This window comes from Propithecus coquereli, unplaced genomic scaffold (assembly GCF_000956105.1).
Source record: "Propithecus coquereli isolate 6110/MARCELLA unplaced genomic scaffold, Pcoq_1.0 Scaffold60, whole genome shotgun sequence".
Taxonomy (NCBI): domain Eukaryota; kingdom Metazoa; phylum Chordata; class Mammalia; order Primates; family Indriidae; genus Propithecus; species Propithecus coquereli.
In genome coordinates, this window is record NW_012151952.1 from 1,953,730 (window position 1) to 1,966,775 (window position 13,046).

The window sequence follows — 13,046 nt, forward strand, 5'->3', positions numbered from 1 at the left end:
CATCATACATAGGCTTGCTGAGAGTGTCAGAGCTAAGAGAGAGAATGCGTAAGCTCTTACCCAGAAGATGGGAGAATCAAAATCGGAGAGGAGACTGCTTTTCCCTGGACTCCAAAAACAAACCTGAGAAAGCGGTGTGAGAGCTGGCAAGAACCAACACAGTGCATCTCTTCCCAATTCTGCATTCTGTGACATCATGCTGGGAGCTTAAAATTGGTTGTGGTGGCAGTATTCACACCACGGAAACGGGAAAACACTACAAATCGGGGTACTTTATTTCCCCAGATAACGGGCTTACCAGCACACCACCATTAAGTGTTTGTAAATACAAAACTCAATGATCTTTCCATATCCTCATGAGTTTTGTATTTTTTTCACTCTCTTTTTCTCGCCTGTTTTCTTTCATGAATGCACTAAACAAGTAGTTGGTGGCCACCTTTTGTATTCCAGGCATAACACAAAGAGTTATGGATAAAGTAGTGATGAAACAACAAAGTCCTGCCTTCACTGAGCTTAGGACAATGGAGGATGCAGCATTAAGTGTATGATGGTTATGGCTGGGAATAAAAAGCCTAATATGGGCTATAAGAACATCCACGAGAAGAGTATAATCTAGGCTAAGGAAGTTACATTTAAGTAAGACTTTTCTGCCAAATTATCACAAAATAGTCAGTGTGATTTTAAAATGTGCTTTGCAGCCAGACAAATCTAAGCTTCAATCCCAGCTTTAATATTCTTGTTGGGTAACTTTTTAGACAACCTATCAAAGCCTCAGTTTTCTCTTCAGTAAAACAGACATAATCTTATCACCTACTCCATAGGGTTGATGTTAGGACTGAATTGATAATATGAGAAATGTCCAGCACCAAGCCTGGCATGTAATTGCTGTTTGATAGCTGGCACCTATGCTTATGATTAAGATCATTAGTATTGTCTTTTCTTCCCATTGCATGTCTAGAATGTTCATTCTGTCTGTGCCTCTACAGGACATTAGCTTTGCCTCTATGTGTAATTTTTCCAACAATGTAGAGGACTTGCAGAGGCCATCTGGTGATGGTGGACACTGGCCAAATCATCACTAATTGCCCAAGAGTGCTGGCTTTCCTTGGTAATGGATTTGGCTGGTCTAATTAGTGCTGACCACATGACATCTTTGAGTTGTTGCTGTTGGGAACTTGTGCCCAAGCCAGGAGCTCCAGGATCCTTCTGAGGTTGGAGAGAAGCCTTCAGAGAATTGCATTTAACAAAGAATTGGCAGAACTGGGTCCTCTCTGCTCCCACGCCCTCCATGTGGGAGCTTGCTGTGACTAAAAGGAGTGCAGGGGTTGTGATTAGAGGGACAGATGGAAAGTGGGAACATTCACTTAGCAGCTTTTAGCGACCTCTGAGGATCAATCTTTAAGCAGCTCCAAGCCCTCGGCCTGGGTTTTGATTTGCAAAGCTAAGGCCAAGACAACCCCAGCCCAGGGTAGGAAGCATATGCTAGTTCCAGGATTTACCCACCATTTAGCCTCCCAGCTGCCTCTCTTTGCATTGCCATATGTGGTCATGCCTCAGTCCCAGTAACAAGCACCACGATATATGTTTACCCAGCAGAGTGCCTGGCACACAGTAGGACTCCTTGCATGTTAGCTGAATACATGAGTGCAGCAAAGTTCTGTGTCACCCGCCTTCATCATAGCGTGCTCCTTGTTTCTCCTTCCATCACCCTGCTTGTGCTGATGGTCAGACAAAGCAGAAGCCAACTGTTTACAGGGAATCAAAGAAAGGTAAGGCTCTCCCCCTGCATCAACTGCAGCACCTCAGCTTGGGACATTGGTTTTGGTGGTCCATTGATCTTCTTTGGGAGACAGTCTTGTGGGGCTCCAGTTTGGAGAGTTCAACAGACCTTAATTTTAATACCATGTCTCTGTCATAACCACATTGTCCTAAGGAAGTCAGTTAGTCCCTTTGAGAATCAGTTTCCTTACCTGGTAAATGGGACTAATAAAAATACTTGCCTTAAACCTATGGAGACAATAAAAAGACTTGTGTGGCCAGGGGCTGGGCACAGGGAGGGGATGAATAGGTGTAGCACAGAAGATTTTTAGGGCAGTGAAACTACCTGCTTGACACTATAAGGTATATACATGTCATGATACATTTGTCAAAACTCATAGAATGTATAGGGTGGAAGACAGGAGAAGATTAGGAGAGGAACAGGAGGGAATTTCATTTCCTGAGAAAGAAAGTAAAAATCTGTTTTGCATACCCTCTAGATTCTCTGGTGTTTGGTTGCTCAATAGTAAGATTTGTTCTCTGGTAGGTTTTGTTTTGGTTTTTTGAAACAGAATCTCACTCTGTTGCCCTGGCTAGAGTGCAGTGGTGTCATCACAGCTCACTGCAACTTCCAACTCCTGGGCTCAAGGGATCCTCCTGCCTCAGCCTCCCCAGTATCTGGGACTACAGGTGAGCACCACCATGCCTGGATAATTTTTTCTTTTTTTGGTAGAGACAGAATTTTGCTCTTGCTTAGGCTGGTCTCAAACTCTTGACCTCAAGCCATCCTCCCGCTTTGGCCTCCCAAAGTGCCGGGATTACAGGTGTGAGCCACTGCGCCCAGCCAAGATTTATTTTCTGTACTGTGCGCTCTGCCCTTCTAGAGTCCAGGGTAGAGCTAAGCGGTTGTGCTATATAAGGTGACCAACTTGGCAAGGGACTGGCCCTTAAGTACTCATAGTAACGTTTCCTTATTTGTATTAACTTGTTTCTTCTTCGCAATTGTCGCTATTGCTCTTCATACTGGAGGCAATTAGACCAAATGACCTCCTCCCAGCAGGGAGTGGGGGAGTATCTCTGAATTACCTTTACCATTGTTGGCACCTTGCTTTGGCATCGTCTCCCTTAGTTTCCTGTTTTTTTCCCATGGAAAGGAGAAACACATCAGATTCAGGCCAGGTTTTCCCAACCCCCTTCCTATCGTGACTGCTGGAGACTGCACAATTTTTAAGCTCCATGTTTTCATACTGCAAGAGGTACAGCAGTTGGCATAAAATAGGTGTTTAATACAACATAGTAGGTACTTGATAGATGTTCCAGCTATGATAAGGTTTGGTTTCCTTAAAACACAAACCAACAAGCAATGCATATGTTTCTAGGTGAAGGTGATTCTTTCTGAATCAGCCATTTTGCTCCTGAGTAGATCAGTATTAGGATCCTGGTGGTATAAAATTAAAAAGAATTCTCCCCCTTACTTCTGGTGGAACATGTGTGCTAGGTGCCTCTAAGGGCAAGATGGGTAACATGATTTTAGAAATACCTGGGCATAGGGGAAAAAAGTGGGTGGGGTCTGTGAAGAACTGGAGTGGGTACACTCCGTCCTGTACCCCAGCTGGCCTCAAAACCACCACTGTGGCCCTGAAGCTTAGGATGCCCGATCTAGCCTTTCCTTCTGACTCTAACCCCTGAGGGCTTTGTATTTCATATTCTCTAACTGTAAAATTATATAAAAATTTTTTCCCAACAAATATCCCCTTAGATCTTCAAGAAAACCCTGAGGCAGCCAGGGAAGGTATCATTCTTCCCATTTTTCAGACCTTGAGATAAGGGTTTGAATGCAAGTAGTTACTTGGGGAAGAAAGGAAGTCCAGGCAGAAAAAAAAAATGGAAAAGAGACTCGGATAAGGAAACATAGCTAAGACAGGGCATATTAGTAGCAGGTTGCCAAAGTGGGCACCAGGGCCTTAATCCTGCCGGAGATTGCTGGGAATGGGAAGAGCACTCGTCAAAGGATGAGGCAGCCAGGATGCTTCTCCATCAGCTCTTTCCCTCCCAGTGTTAGAGCAGCTCCTGGTGGATTCTTCCCAGGCATTCCAGTCTGCTCTACCTGCCAGCTAATCAGGTACACAATCAGGATGCCCAAGGCAGAGAACTGTGGATGCTTGCAATAAATAGGAAATCCATGACATGTACCAATGGTGAATACTACTAATGGTGGATCTGGGTGAGTACCACCAGCATCTGCTACTGGCGAGATCAGAGTCCTCTCCTCTCCTCCAGCAAGCAATTGCTGCAGCTGCCAGAACTCTACCCTAGGCCTCTGGCATCTTGTTCCATGTTTCTTCCTCTGATGTACATGCATCAGATTTCTCCCTATCCTGAAACAATCCTTGGGCAAGATTGGATTTCTGGACATCCTTAGAAAGAATTAGGGTTGGAATATAAAACAAGAAGGCAAGAACAAAATTTTAAGAGTCACTTTATTAAAAGCACTTGTGTTCTTCATCTTGTGTTTCAAGCATGTCTAAGTAACATTGGCAGCACTTGGAGGAGCACTTAGCCTCTCGATCCTATGCTAAATCATCTTCACAGAACTGAGCATCTTTCTGAGAAGTGCAAGGAATCTTGATCAAATTTATGTCCTTGGGGTGTCACAAGGGAACAAGATCTTGGCAGGGTATGGAGGCAGTGCTGAAAAGGACATAATTGGAAATTAGCAAAGAGTAGTGCTTGGTGGAATGCAGCCTGTGTTCTTTTAGCCTCTTACTGTTGGCCAGAAATGAAGCCACAGCAAAGAATTTTCTTGGCCACAAAGAGAAGACAAGACCATAACTCCAGGAAAGACACAAATACTGAACTGAGAACTTCTATTCCATGTATGTTTCTTAGAATCCAAAATGGAATGCAAGACATGGGGCTCAAAATCATTTGAGGGACTAAAAGATGTTGAGTTCCATGCTTGCACTCCTACCATCTCCCATCCTACCCAGCAGTGGACCATGGCCCAGAGGTGGGCAGAAGCCCTCTAGAAGGCTCACCTGCATGCAGTTATCCCTCCATCTGCTACACCCTCTTCCCACCACTGTTAGGCATCCTTTTTATGGCCCAAATCAGCATTTCCCAAATGCCTGTCATTTGTGCAACACTTTTGTGAATCTCGCCACAGCTGCACTATTATATACTCAAGATATTTTTTTCCCCTTTCTCAGTTATTTCAAAAGGATATCTTAGGGAAAATTGGTACTTTAAGATAGGAGTCCACCATTTTCCTCATTTGCTGGCAAATTAATAAACTCCTCTTTCCTTCTCCTCAAACCACTTGTCCTCATTCTTCTGATGTGGCCTCAGGGACAAGTGCCAAGCTTTTGGTAACAGATTTGGCATCCCTGGGTGGGCCCATCAGCACCCCAGTAGAATGGCACTCTGTGACTGCTGGAGGAAGCAGGAAGCAGTCCCAGGACAAGCCATGGGTCTTCTCTGGTTGGAGCGGCTTCTTTTCAAGGTGAAAGAGTATGGGACAGTCCCAGCAGCTGCCAGAGCATGTTTTAGCTCCAGGGAACTTCCATCTCTACCCCCAGTACCCTAAAGTAGAGGCAGCTTCCTGCAACCTGAACTGAGTTGAGAGGAGGGAAATGGATTTGGGAAGTGTCCAGACACCATGGCCATTTGTAAGTAAAGTTCCCCAGGATGCTGAGATGCTGATTTCACCCATATGGGGGTTTTCACACCTTCCTGTTGGTTATTTGTCTGGAGGTGCCATTTGAGAGTGGAAGTCATGAGGTTAAGTGGAACCAGGGAACCTTTTGATGATTGGCAGTTTCACTCAGATGCCTAAACTTGTCCTAGTAGACACCTCTTCAGGATGGGTAGGGGCTTATCCTACCTGAACAGAAGGAGAGTCTAAAGTCACCAGAATCCTTCTGAAGAAACTCACTCTGAGATGGGCTCCTACCAGGAGAAGCTCCTGGCCTGGAACAGCACCTTTGCCAAATTCCTGTGCATGTATGCCAGCACAGAACGGGAAAAAGCCTTGGAGGATGACAGGAGATAGGCATCAACAGTCCAGGGAAAGAGGCCAAGCAGATGGAGAATGGTGTGCTGGTGATGGAGGCCATGGACAGGCAGCTGCAGGGACAGCTCGACAGCTCAAGGTATCACCGTGTTTGGCTACTCTGTGGCAGTGCCTGTCAGGGAAATCTTTGCTTCCCACCATCTATACCTGGATCTGCTGCACAATGTCCTGTGGTCACCCATGAATTTCTTCAAGTGGATCCCCAGTGGGAACCTGGTGAACCATTTCTCTAAGGCTGACACGGTGGACTCCGTGATCCTGCAGATTGTCAAGATGTTCATGGGCTCCCCCCCTCTGCACCAAGTGATAATGGACCCTCTTTTGAATCAGAAGTAACCCAGCAAGTGGGCAGAGCCCTACATTTAAAATGGAAATTGCATCCTGAAATTAATGCAGAAAAGTGAGAGAGATTATTGCCACTTGTCCACCTTTGAATAAGGGTAGCTCTGCATGGATGTGGAGAGTTAGGAACACTGATACACTGCTGGTGGGACTGCAAACTAGTGCAACATCTGTGGAAAGTAACATGCAGATACCTCAAAGAGATACAAGTAGAACTACCATTTGATCCAGCAATCCCATTACTGGGCATCTACCCAAAAGAACAAAAGACACTCTGCAAAAAAGATACCTGCACTCGAATATTTATGGCAGCACAATTCACAATTGCAAAGATGTGGAAACAACCCAAGTGTGCATCAATACATGAGCGGATTAATAGAATGTGGTATATGTATACCATGGAGTTCTACTCAGCCACAAAAAAATAATGGTGATCTAGCACCTTTTGTAATACCCTGGATAGAGCTGGAGCCCATTCTGCTAAGTGAAGTATTCCAAGAATGGAAAGACAAGCACCACATGTACTCACCATCAAATTGGTATTAACTGATCAACACTTATAGTGCACATATAGTAATAACATTCATCGGATGTCAGGCAAGTAGGGGGGGAGGAGGGGATGGGTATACACACACCTAATGGGTTCAGTGTGCACCATCTGGGGGATGGGCATGCTTCAAGCTCTGACATGAGTGGGACAAGGGCAATATACGTAACCTAAATATTTGTACCCCCGGTAATATGCTGAAATAAAAAAAAAAAGAAGAAGAAGGGTAGCCCTCAGAAGCAAGCTTAAGACAAGCCCCTAAGAAATAGTTTATGAGATACCCTTCCTTGCACCCTGAGGTAAATATAGTAATATAACCATGAGTAAAAGAAAATGGAACAAAAAATATGTCAAAGGAGGGTCAGATGCTAACCACTACTCATGAGTTTGTCTCTTTCAGGTCCCTGCCCCAGTTGGACACAGAGAAGTGAAAAGGACCCTACGAAGTGCCTCTAACAACTCACACTTAGTTGAAATTGTCAGAAATGAAAACCCTGGGTCCATCGTACCATTGTAAAGAGACATCCCAAGAAAGAAGAGGACCCAATCCCCCAGCAGAGGGGCCAGCCTTTAGGCAAACTGAAGTGTCTGTTTTAGGAAACAGGAAAAATAAAGTGTTCGTATTTTTGTTAAAAACAAAAGAAGGATGCCTTAAATGACTAGTTAGTGGAAAACTGGAATCTATTGCCAAACACAGAGGGTTGTGAAAGTAAATCAAATAAAAAAAGAAGTTGATTTTTAAAATTCCAGCTAAATATTCTTGCTTGACAAAGGTTCTCAGTCTGTGAGGTCAGATCTCTTTTCTTAAAAAAAGAGGAATCAGCAAGACTTAAAGCAGTGTTACCCTAAACTGAGATTTGCTCCTGAATGATAAGACTAATAAATTATCTATTGAGTGTGCAGTATGCCAGACACTGTTTTAGACACTTAGAGTACAGGGTGAACACAGAATGAAAGTATAGCAGAGTGAAGAGCAAAAAAATACAGGGTGGGAAATTCTCGTGGAAAAGGCAAGATTTGAGCAAGAGCTTCGCGGACAGGGAGGAGTGTGCCCAACAGATAACGAGGATAAACGTTTAAGGAAGAGAAATACAGTAAAGCAACGGGTCTCAAGCTCTAACATGCATCAGAACCATTAGTGGACTTGGTTTAAAAGACATACTGCTGGATCCCACACCAAGAATTTCATGTTCAGTAGGTCTATGGCAGGACCTGAGAATTCACATTTCTGAACAATCTCGAGTGATGCTGATGTTGCTGGTCTGGGGACCCTACTTTGAGAACCACCGAGATCAAGCTCAGGGCTACATTGGGAGCCTTCCTTGATTAAGGAAGGAGATCAGCAGAGAATTATAGATGATTAATGCTCTTATCCTGACTGCTTTTTGGAAAGTAGACTATGAGGTCAGGGGTGGGAGCAGAAAAGCCAGTGAAGTTGCTGTTGCAACCATCCACCCAGGAGAGGATGGCGGCCCAGACCACAGTGGCACAGTGAGCAGAGGTCAGAATCTGGATATGTCTTGAAGGTAGAGCCAGGCTGATTTCCTAACATTAAATAGGATTAAATGTGTAGTGTAAGAAAGAGAAAAGTCAAGGATAACTCCTAGTTTTTTTGTTTTTTATTTTAATTATGAATTAAAAGAGAGTTGCTTCCATAGGGTCAATATTATTGAATACTCTGTCCATTGTGGAAGAAAAATTACACTGGTATCTTGTTGAAAATGGCAAGGAAGACTTTATTCAAGACCATCACTGTAGGAGTCAAGATCATTGTAAAAGGGGAGACTATTGCAATAATTGAGTGGATTTCACTGAAACAAAAGGATTTTTAAACACTAGAGTGAGCTGATGGAAAAATACTGAAGTGTGTCAGGGAGGAGGCTATTCAATGCCATGAGGCTATCACTGGTGCTTACTAATTGTCACTTATGGGGGTCAGGTTCCCACTCTCCCACAGAGATGCCCAGATGGGGGCCCTGTCTTTCGTAGTGGTGACATTTCAAAGTGATGGCTCCCAGGTCCTTGAGAAAGACATTCCTGAGTTGTAAAACTGACAAGAGATTAGGAGATTTACATCTTAACAGGGCAATGAAAGAATTTACCACTGCAAGTTTTCTAGAGTAAATGTACTCAGAAATAGGAAGTCAGAGTCCTAGAGTCAGGAAAAAGCGTATTTAAAGTTTAGAGCCAAGCTGAGGGGAACATTAGGCTGCCTTTGTTACCATGACCACCAACGCAAACATTACAAGGAGAGAAATCCTTCTGTCTTCAACCCAAGTAGAATTCCAATGATGAATGAGCTATTTAGGTTGGTTTCCTCATCCTCATACGAGTCAGTCTGATGGAGGATAGAGAAAATTTTTGAAGTTTTTCTTGAACTAGGTGTGACCTCAAGGGTGCTGGCCACAAGGGACGTGAAATAAAAACAGGCTTGGCTCATTCTCATGTCTCCACATCTGGGCCAAATGGACCATTCGGGCAACAGGTCAGGCCTCTCACGCTCTACACCAGGTGGCCCACTCTTCCTGCTACTCACCTGTTGGAATCCAAGGTTGTGAAAGATGTTCAGGCAAAAAGAATGATGATGCCAAATTGCAGGCACCATCAGAATCTTACGGCCCATTCCTCTCATTTCATTCATTCATCAACTCATTCATTCATTTATTCTCACAAAACCGTATTTAGCAATTGCCTACCTGTAACAGAAGTAAGGGTCTGAAAAGGGCAAAATGTTTCACAAGCTGTCCTTTAAAACCCCTCATCCTTTTTGAGGAATCAAAACCTGCATTCCTGTCCAAGGCCAGTAATCAGAGGGGCAGAGGACTGTTCCTTGTTCTTTATTTTCTAGTATCTTAAACTACAGGAGATGGCTCAACAGAATTATCTGGACAGAGGTCATGATGTAGTGGAAAATTCCACTGCCAGAGCTCTACCTCATTGTCTTCCCTAAGCAGCTAAAAACCACTTGCAACAATTCCTGCTAAGGTGAGATAAGGCAGGAAGACATTCCATAGGAACTCTGTACCCAGAACTAAGGTTACTCCGGACCCTGCCCCCACTAAAGAATGACCTCATTGTAACTATGCCCCACTTCCTCACTCATTAACTGTGCCCCAAGCAAAATGTATAAAAGACTGCTCTGTTCTTTATTTGGGGCTCAGAATTTGGGAGGAAAAATCCCCCTCTGAGCCCGCTGGCATATATAAACCTGTTTTGCCATATTTCTGTGTGCATCTCAGTCTGTTCCCGGTCAACTCTGCTGTAACATTTAGTTCCCTGACTGGGAAAGCCGAGTGCAATGGCCTTTTAAGGTCACCAGCTCAGAATGGGACGCCAGCGGGCCAGCCCCTTATGACTAAGAGAGAGCAAGGCGGGCCGTATCCTGCTTGAGGACATTGTCCTCTTCACTCGGAGGGGCTCCGCTGACAGCGAGCCCACAACTCACCCAGACAGCGGTGAAGTACTGGCAACCAGGCAACCAGGGAAGGACGTCAGACATCGGCAGCAATAAGGTCCCGGGACCCTGTCCAAAGGTAGCCAGGCCCGTCTCAGGACGGAAGAGGAGGTTGATCACCTCCTAAAGGAAAGGTTAAAATTACCAGAGGGGGAATGTAAAACCTCTGTCTGTTCCAGAAAGTTTTAAAGTTCCCCAAAGGGGGGAGGAAATGTAACAACCTCTGTGTGTGTGTGGTGTGTGTGTGTGAGCGTGAGTGCTACGGCTCCACGGCCAAAAGCTACGGAGTCTGATTGGGTCCGTACCTGCAGTTCCGTGGCAGCGTCGTATGGCATAACAGTGACTCACCCTCCAAAAGGAGAGTGACCAGGCCCGGGGTTTATACGGGTGCACCTTCGCCAAGACGTGTCTAAATCCCCGCGAGGGGAGCAGCCAGGCGGACATCTGACAGTAAAACCCCACCCTGTGCGACGCCAATCAGTAGGACGAAATGGGAGGGAAAGAATCTAAGCCAACTGTCCTTACGTGTATGATCAAAAATTTTAGGAAGGGATTTTCAGGTGACTACAGAATTAAGATGTCACCAAATCGCCTCCAGACACTCTGCAAAGTACAGTGGCCTTCCTTTAGAGTTAGGTAGCCGGATCGGGTACCCTCAGCACTTCTGTTATCCAGGCAGTCTGAAAACGAGTTACAGGCACCCCTGGACACCCAGATCACATCCCCTATGTCGATTCCCGGCTAGGAATCGCCCAAACTCTGCCCCCTTGGGTCTGGTTCTGTGCAGAAAAGGGTCAGAGTTAGGTCCTCTTTGCTCAGAAGCCAAGAAAGTCTCTTGACCCCAACTTCAAGCCTATTCACCAAGGGCCGCAGGAAGATAAACTCCCCTTGTCTCCTCTATACAATCCCGGTGACCTAACTTCCGGACCAATATTGTCAGCACCGGCCACTCTGCCACCCTCTGACCCGCCGCCCCCGATGCCTGATGACCCGGCCTAGAAAGCTCCAGTAGCACACCGTCTCCGTTCTGCCCAGAATCCAACTCCCTCCCGCCAATTGCTGGTCCGTGAGGTCTGAAATCAACTCCAGGTTGCCGATGACGGGACTGTCCAGCAGGGGCTGTGGTAACTCTATCATCAACCCACTTGGGAGGCCTGTCGGCGACTTCTCCTGATCCTCTTCAATACTGAGGAGAGGCCCTGGATTGCAGCAGAGGCCCGGAAATGGGTTCAAGACAACGCACCAGCAGGCATCCTCAATCCAGAGACGTGGGCGCAGCGAGCAGTCCCAGATGTTGCGCCTACGCTGCAGCCCGAGAGTGGTGCCGCTGCCCGTGCCCCACGCCCCGCCCCTCGCGCTCTGCGCCCTGCGTGAGCTCCCGCCAGGGCACCTGAGGCAGGCCGAGGGCCGCTACCAGCCAGGACCCTGCAGAGCGCGTGGCCACGGAGCCGGGCAGGGCTGGGGACAGCGCCTTTTGTCCCTGGAGAACTTTGAAAGTGTGCGGCAGGCACGCGGAAGCAGCGGGCAGCCCCGACGTGGAGGAGCCAGCGCTGGGCTGGCCCGGGCGTGCTGCTGGCACTGGCGGCTGCACTCCTGACTGCGGGTTCAGCCAGCAAGTATGACTACGTGAGCTTCCAGTAAGGCGTCAGCTCATACTGAATGGCCGCTTCTACGCTAAGCCGCTGCAATGCGTGGACATCCCCCCAGACCTGCAGCCGTGCCACAACATGGGCTACAAGAGGATGGTGTTGCCTAACCTGATGGAACACGAGACCATGGCCGAGGTGAAGCAGCAGGCCAGCAGCTGGGTGCCCCTGCTCAACAAGAATTGCCACATGGGTACGCAGGTCTTCCTCTGCTCACTCTTCGTGCCTGTCTGCCTCCACCAGCCCATCTACCCGTGCCACTGCCTCTGCGAGGCTGTGCACGACTCGTGCCAGCCTGTCATGCAGGTCTTCGGCTTCTACTAGCCCGAGATGCTCAAATGCGACAAGTTCTGCGAGGGAGACGACTGCATCACCATGACCCCGCCCAATGCCACCGAAGCCTGAAAAGCTAGAAGATTTTGCAGGAATGAACATCACTCAACTGTTGGAGGTGCCCAAAAGGTGTACCAGAACTGAGATTGTGTGGCCCAGAGGGAAAATGAAAAAAAATAAAACGTAAGGCCACACTCCTGGCAGCGGCACTCGAGACTCCTGTGTCTATCCCAGGGCTCGGTACAAAACCGGAGAGCGGGCCTTGCAGAAAGGGGACACTGAGACCGGACCAGTGCGCATACTACAAAGAGACAGGACATTGAAAAAACGAGTGCCTACACCAAAAGACTGCCCCCCCCCGCAAGATGAGGCCCTTCTCAGGGGTTCCAGATGGAACCAGAGACCCAAGATCTCATTAAACTTACAGGCACAAACTCTGATTAGGACCAACCGGGCTCCCTTAACCTTGGCCCCCAGGAGCCCATGGTCACTGTGGATGGGGGGGGGCAACCTGTAACCTTCATGATGGACACCGGGGCTGAGCACTCAGTGGTGACCACCCAAATCACCCCTCTCACATGGCGAGAGACAACCATAATTGGAGCCACTGAAAACCAGGTAGCCAGGCCTTTCTGCCAGCCCCGCTCCTGTCAGCTTGGGGGACATCAAGTAACACACGAGTTTCTCTACCTCCCAGACTGTCCAGTTCCCTTGTTGGGATGGGACCTCCTGCACAAGTTGGGAGTCCAAATCACTTTCCATCCTGAAGGTACAGCTGACCTCTCATTGTCAGCCCTGAAGTCCATGATAATGGCAGTCACAGTTCCCAGAGAAATGGAATGGCAGATTTGTTCTGACCCGTGGGCCAAGCTTCACGGCAGAGATCATGCAGAC

At 47.1% G+C, this 13,046-nt stretch overlaps 1 pseudogene; it reads left to right on the top strand.

Moving 5' to 3' along the window:
• Window positions 1-6,010: 6,010 nt before the first annotated feature.
• LOC105822286 lies at window positions 6,011-12,224 on the top strand (annotated as a pseudogene).
• Window positions 12,225-13,046: the final 822 nt, after the last annotated feature.